Raw genomic sequence first — 7,993 nt, forward strand, 5'->3', positions numbered from 1 at the left:
AACTCGGCATGAAAGAGATCCTAGGAAAGTGAGGCGTAATTTAATCTTAAATTTATTTCCACTGCACTTATTTGTATTTGATGCATGGTTAGCCTTCACCCAACAGGTAAAGCTATTGACCTCTAAATTTGCAACTCCCCACTCCCTTTTGGGTGGTCTCATGATAACGCACATAGCACATTAGGTGTTATGTGTGCATATCCACAAATGTTCTCTTTTTCTCACCCACACAAGAGAACACCTGCATATAAGCATACATTGATGTTCTTAATCATATTGAATAAGGTGAGAGAAAGGAAAGCCTAATCACTTGTAATAAGGAGAGATAAAATGAATAATATAATGAATGTAATAGTTTGACTAGATTTGCAAGATATGATTTTATATTTATGGTGTAATTAAAGTACTCTTATGGTGGGGAGGTTTTTATTTTGGATTGTTGCATTAGTAGATTTATTTGGGACCTCTAGTTGTAATCCAAGTTCTAGGAACTTTAATGCCCTTTAAGAGTTTAATAAGGTATCGTTCGGACTATCTTCTTTTCTAACTTATTTCTAGCATTTCTTTTCCTACCTTGTGCCATATAAATGGCCTATGTGATAATTTCTTATGTAATTTTTTGTTTCAATGAAGTCCTACAGATAACTTATGTTTCATGTCTTAGTTTGTGCAATAATTGCTTTCAAGAATGCTTCATATGTTCTTCAAAATCCTTGTAAGCATTTTTTAATTATTTGTCATGATTGAAGGATCTTTTATTTTGATATGCCATGCTGAAGGTGGCTTCATTCAAAACCATGTTGAAGGATCTTCTATTAGAAATAATACAAAATTTTTTCTTTTTATGAAGCCAATGCTACCTACTTGTCAATAAAAGTAAGAAAATTTTCTATTACTGGATGGGATGGGCTATGGGAAGGAAAGGATAGGAAAGTGAAAATTTTTAATTAAACCATTTGTTTCTCATACATTTTTTGTTGTCACCCTGTGTCATGGTGCTTAGACCTTGCATTGCTAATAACAAAAAATTTTGGGATAAACCTTTGTGCTTTTCTATTTTCAAGTGTTCTTGATGTAATCAGTGATCGGATAGCAAATAGGAGTATTTATTTTTAACATGACTACCTAAAGATTTCCTTTTATTATAATACTTAGTGCTTCAAGTCAATCTTTTAGTCAATAAGAATAGAGTTGACTTGCAGAGGCATAACATTAGATTAGAAATATGAGAAATCGCCTTTGTATTTATTAAAATAAGAACTTTTTTGTGTTGGTCTTTAAACAGTCACCAGTTTGATACCTTTTTTCTTTGTTTAGAAGTGATGCATATTCTTTGCTAATAACCAATGTAGCATCCACTCATTGTTTGTCATTTTCTCTTGAAAATGATGCAAAGCAATAACTCCTATCAATACTGATACTAATATTTCTTACTAATAAACATAATGTAACTGCATATTTGTTGGCATTGGTGTTTGAAAAGTCTTTTATTCTGCCACATCATTTCACCTTTGTCTTCTTACTCTAATCAATACTATTCCATAGGAAGATACGTTGATTTAACTCTCTTTTTTTTCCCACAGTAATTATATTTCATGGTTTTCTTGTGAACTGTTTTTAAAGACTATGAGAAAAATGAGAAATATGACTCTCTTATTTTTTTTAGTTGTTATGTTATGCTTTGTTGGTAGGGAAGATGGAAAATATTTTAATCTAATAGCTAGGATGCATAACCACATTTGATATATTTGTAGCTCAACCTTTATTGAACTATTTTCCTTTCCTTCTCTTTTCCATCCTTTCTACTAAACAAAGTGTTAATGTTTTATTTTCTTTTACATACTCTTACACTATCTTCATTGGGGATTGCGAGTTTTCTAATTTATCATACTACATTTTTTTGTTAGCTTTCAAACCATGTATCTTCATTAATGAAGTCTAGCTTTGACAATTTCTTTATTTTCATTGTAGGGATCATATGGAATAATATCCCTTACAGGGCATGTCACCATGTCCTTGACCCCTGGTGGTAGTAATGGTGATAAAGTTTTAATCACTTTTATGGGTGAAGATGCTTCTGTATTTGGTGGCTATGCTTTTGGCTTTTTGATAGCAACAGGTGATGTTGAAGTAAGGACTTAATTTTCTTGTTGATTTACTATAATAACATTAGGAAATTGGATGTGTGTTTGAATAAATTTGACTAGTTCTTTAGATTATTTTAATTCTAATTCATTAATTGTAAACTTATGACAAGAAGAAATGCAATATATGAAAAAATGAAATAAATAAAAAGAAAAACCTATCTACTTTAGTTAGATAAACATTATATCTTAGATTGTCCAATATAGTTTATAATTTGATTGTATGTAAAGAGAATTTACTTTTGGTATTTGCCTAGCAAAAATATCTTAAAAAAGAAATTTGAAAGGGAAAAAGCACTTATGAAAATTGGATATTGACCATGATCTTTAATAGATTTTTGTAGAAAGAGCACTCACGTCAACATAGACAATTGCTTTAGCTTAATGCTTCATCAAAAAGTTGTAATAACAAGTCTTAATTGTTGAGAATTATTAATGTGGAAGTTTAGTCAATAATTTGGATACTTACCAAAGTTTAAACAATTTCTTTTGTTGGATTAATTATATTGAAAAATTAGTTGTTAACAGAAAAAATCTTATTGTAAGTATCCCATGTGTTTTGAATGTTTTCCATTTTGTGTTGTGGAGGTTTACTTATTCTCCCTTAGAGAATGCTTCTTCATCCATGAAGGATACTCTTATTTATTCTTTTTTGGAGAATGCAACTTCTCAAGGTTCGTCATTCACAAAGGATTCCCTTATTCATTCTTCATTAAAGAATGCTTTTTCTCAAAATTTTTCACCCACAAAAGATTCCTTGGAGATAGAAATGAAGATACCTTGAAATTTATTACCTTAAAGATACAAAACGTTTCTATTTTTGCTTTTTTCGTGGTGAATGTGGGGTTGTGATCCTTCACTTCAGTGATGCTATCTCAAACTTGATGCTAGTAATTTACTATCATTGCTATAATAAACTTTGCATAGATATGGTTTAGAAACTTGGATTCATTTTGGATGATTACATTATTGCGAGTAAATACAACTTTGGATTTGGTACTTTTAATTTTGGGTTAATCCCATAATTTCCCAAAGCAAGGATTTTCCTTTTGTTGATTGGAATGTTGCTTAAATTTTTCTTTGGTTTAGTAGTTCCCTTTTCCCTTTTCTTAACCATATAGTATCGTTTACAAGACAGCCATAGTAAACAATTTGAAAGTATCTTTTGGGTTGGGGACTTTAGTTTACAAATGCTAAATGAATACTAAATAACTGAGAATGCAAATAGTATTGTTTGTTAACTTGTTATTTTGTTTTGGAAAGTCAACATTTTCTTCTCAGTGTTTTTCCAAATGATGTATGAATCTTTTGTTGTATTGCCTAGAACTTAGTTTAAAGAGAATGGGTTTAGCTCAAACTAAGTGATGTTCATTAATAATTAGATGAATTAGAGCTTGATATTAACTAATCTAAGGTCAGATTGAGAGCTCATGTTAAGTTGGCTTGACCAACTTTATGCAGTAGCAAAACATTGGTATGCTAGAATAGCTAGTAACATTAATAACAAAAAGGAATAGAAAGTGAAGTTGCTCGTAATGTTACTCAAATTTTCTACTTGATTGGTATGTTAAATTTTCTACATTTCAATTTTTATCGACTCAATTACAGAATTCACTTGGTAGGAGATCCAAATTTCATTCTATTTCAAGCACTTATATATATAATTATATTAGGCAAATTATTTTATGCATTTGTTTGAATTGGAAAGATGCACTTCCCAACTGTTTTCTTGTAGACTTTAGTCAAAATGGCATGTAAACAGCTACCATTACTGTTAATGTTTCATGGTTAGCAAATAAGCTACATGTCTTGACATCAAGAACTATCTATCGGAATTGATACAACTAAAAGGATTGTTGTCGATTCTGAGGAGACTACTACTATCATCCTTTTGTTGCCTTAGAAGCTAGAGTACTGGCCCTGTTTCCAAGGGTTGAAAGTGGTGTTGTAGAATTGTGTCAATAATTAATATGTTTAAAGGGCTTGGCATTTATTGTGTGACCAATGTTAACTCTCTGTAGATTTTGATGAGCTATTTTCCCAATCAAATCTATTATATGAACATCAAAACTAGTTCATGCTTTATAAAACCCAATATTGGGTAAAATATCCCCTTCGTTTAGCTTTTAGGTATAATTTCATACGGATTCATTAGTATGAGAAATGGACAGTCTACCCCCAAAATTATCTTTCGCTAGATAGAGAAATCCTACTACTAATTTTGTTGTCAACCTCTGTTTATTTGATGAAATTTATGACAATTGGCCCCTTTCAATGTTCTTGTTGAAAGCAAGAAGTCCTTCAAACTAGAAGTTAAAAAACCAAATTTTTTGTTGAAATGTTGTGGATTTCTTACTAATTTTTGACATTCCAGAAAAAAAGAAGCAATGAAACTAATCAAGGAAAAAAGATTATTTTAAGAACCATGGAGAATAAGCTAGAAATCCAGTTTTGTTGGTGAAATGCTCAAGATTTTTTGCTGATTTTTGGCACTCCAACCTAGAAGAAATGATGAAAGTAATGGAGGAAATAGGAAATAGAGCAAGAACTAGAGATGGATTCTACCCTTCAAGCTTCTATTGTCTACAATCTTGTTGGAGAGCTTTCATTTCAAGAACCATGGATGGATGATATGGAAGAGTTAATGGTTATGGTAGCTTAAAAAAACAAAAGCTACAAAATGATCTCCAAATCTTCCATAACATCCATCTACGGTTCTCGAATTGATTCAAAGTAATTCAAAATAATTCAAAGTAGGGGTGAAATTTGGAAAAAAAGGATAAAAAAAATAAAGGTTGAAGGGAGGAGAAAATGATGGTTAAAGCGCTTCTCACATGGTGTTTGAAAAAATGCTCTAAAGAGATGAGATGGGCAGAAACAATAAAAAGAGTTTAAGGCTTTTAAATGTCGTTTTGTTTGATAAAAGTTGTTAGATGTTATTGAAATATTGAATGCAAAGGTTGTTGTAAGTTGTTGAAATATTGAATGGATATAAAGATGGCTAAGCATTTCAATATCTTGAGTTTTTTGTCTTGTGATGCCAATTATCTTGAATTAATCATAATGGACTTGATCATAACAAGTGTTATAAGAGTTAATGAAAAGGCTTTTTTTTGCAAACAAGTAGACTAATCTTTGCATTGATTTTCAATATATGTCCTATACAATAATTGCATCAGGTCCTTTGCCAACATAAGTAGCACTATTTTCCTTAAAACTTTATGCATATGTGGCCCACAAGCTTTACAAAATAGAGCTTACAAAAAAAATCTACACCACTACCAACAAGTCCAATATCAAAGCCAAGTATCTATTCTTAATTTTCAAATAATGATAGATAAAAAAAAGACAAAATGTTACAAAACATCTATTCTTAATTTACCTTCCCTCCATCCATCCACGCACCTTAAAAAAAACCTTAAAACATTGTACGTATTAACATTCACATATCAACAATATAAGAGATACTTGTTAATGTCCTCCCAACACCATCAGAATTCATTACTAAGGTAGAGGTAACAGGGGTAGTAGAGGTAGTAGGTTTAGGAAATGGAGGCCTCCTTACACCACCAAGAGCAAGGACATAGTTAGCACCACCACGAGCACCACGATCAATTCCTGAAGTAGTAGCACCAACAGGTCTTCTTTACACACTAGCAGGTTTCCTAAAATTTTAGATGCAATAGCTTTTAATGAAGACCTATTAGCAACTCCTGATGAAGACCCAACAGTAGTTGATGAAGACCTAAGCAAGGTATTTTGCTACAATTTAAAACATAAAAAATGTATTAGATGCATTAAATTGCTTATTTAATGTAAAATACTAAATTGCATAATTAATGTAGATTAGCCTTTTATTAAGTTGCCTAGGAATCCTAGGATAGGTCTTTTTATTATGATCAAGTGAGAAGCATAAAGTGCACTTAATAATGCTACTCTTCTTACCATTGCCATGTTTAATTGGTCCTTCCTTGGGTTCCGTTCATCTATTTTTCTTGGGCCTAGTAGGCATACGACAAAGTAGTAGAAGCTTCATTAGATCTACCTACCCTCTGAACTCAGCCATAGTGATGTCGAGTATAGGGTGAATATACTTATTGTATGCCAACATGAACTTCTCCTTAGAGTAGAATTTGTCACAATATTGCTTTAAATCAACCTTGATGTGACTTATGCAAGCTACTGCATGATTGGAAGGAATACTTAAAATGCAACCAAACACAAGTCAATAAACCTTGAAATATGCAACCAATCGGTGTATACAAGAAATATGTTGAGACACTTTTACTTGAAATATTCCAAACATCATATGGACAAGTTACCCTATTCACCCTCAAGCTGATAGCATACGACTTGCCACTTTGAAACACACTAAACTTAAAATCGAAGGCTAGCACAACCATACAACACTCGCCACTGTACTTGGCAAAAACTAACTTCTTTTTAATTTTGGGTGTCACCTGCCCTTCCTATATGCAAGCCTTCTCATTTCGATCAAGAAACCTCTTCATTATTTTGACTCTAAGCTCTTCAAATAAAACTAAAAAGGTGTACTCCTCACAAGCCCAATCTATTGGTTGAAACTCTCGACCACGTTGTTGGTCACATGGTCACTCTTCACATTTTGGTTAAAGGTATGCCTTGCCCACAGTGTAAGTGGTTTATCCATTAACCAGTTGTATGCCTCTACATTTTTAACTTTAATCTTCATCATGGCTTCATTCCAATCCCACTGGTTGTATGCTTTTACAACTTTCCAAAAGTTCACCTATATGTCCAACCTTAAAAACCTTTGCCTAAAATTACTATAAAGGTGCCTAACACACTTTCTTTGAATGACATGAGGCATTATCTCTGCAATTATATCATTTAAGCCCCACCATATAAGAATAAATAACAATTAATAAGTAATTAAAATTAACTAATTAAATATAAAATAGTAGGCATTTTGGGTTTACCTTTTGCCCATCGATCATCATTGCCAAAAGTTTATTGAAGTCCCCAATAGCAGTATTAACCAAGACCATGAGTCTCCATTCTCTAGCTCCACCACATCAACAATAGCAGGAAACAAACCATAATTCCCATCAATGGCAATAGCAGATAGCAAGGCCCTTCCATATGGCTCTTTGAGTTGATAGCCATCAACCCTAATGAAAGGTCTACACCCTTTGTTAAAGCCATTCTTTAAAGCATCAAAAGATAAGAAAAACCTCTTGAAAGTTCGGTACATGCTTAATTTAGGCATCTCTAGTTGCATGAAGGTTATGCTCCTAAGATTTGTATGCCTCACCATTTGGGCATACAAGTGCATGTAAGAATAGAACCTACCATAAGTCTTTTCAAACTCTTCTTGAGCCCTTTTCTTTGCCTTATATAGCTTCTTATAATGAACACTCACTTTATACCTTTCTTGTAATTCATCTTGCATTAGATTGTATGACATATTTGGGTCAGACTATAACTGAAAAGTAAACTTGTTAGCAATCCAAACACTTATAATAGTAGGGTTATTGCTACTGATCCTAATGCAAGAGTGTTCATTCCTTACCCTCTTGATTTTAAAGGTTTTCTTATCCAAATATACATTTTATTGAACCATTCACTCACAACATTTTCCTTTGCAGAAAGCTTTGAACCTAGTTTTCTCATTTTTTGTTTTATACAGCTCTATCACTTGTAAACAACATGTTTTCTACAAATATAATCTTCCCATTCTCATTAAGAGTATAAGGTATGCCCCTAAAAGACCTATCTATTGCTCGACCTTCCTTGTCAGATTCATCACTATCCCGATTCCTTTCTTCCACTTTAATGCCAATATTAGTAAAAGTAGTATTCACTGTATC

The 7,993-nt window shown here is 32.3% G+C and overlaps 1 pseudogene; it reads left to right on the forward strand.

Annotated features, from left to right (window-relative positions):
* LOC149526644 (AT-hook motif nuclear-localized protein 3-like) overlaps nucleotides 1-2,142 on the forward strand; it is a 5,839-nt pseudogene extending 3,697 nt beyond the window's left edge.
* The last annotated feature ends 5,851 nt before the right edge of the window (nucleotides 2,143-7,993 follow it).

Source organism: Theobroma umbraticum, unplaced genomic scaffold (assembly GCF_002168275.2).
Source record: "Theobroma umbraticum cultivar Fairchild unplaced genomic scaffold, ASM216827v3 scaffold_81.0, whole genome shotgun sequence".
NCBI classification, from domain to species: Eukaryota; Viridiplantae; Streptophyta; class Magnoliopsida; order Malvales; family Malvaceae; genus Theobroma; species Theobroma umbraticum.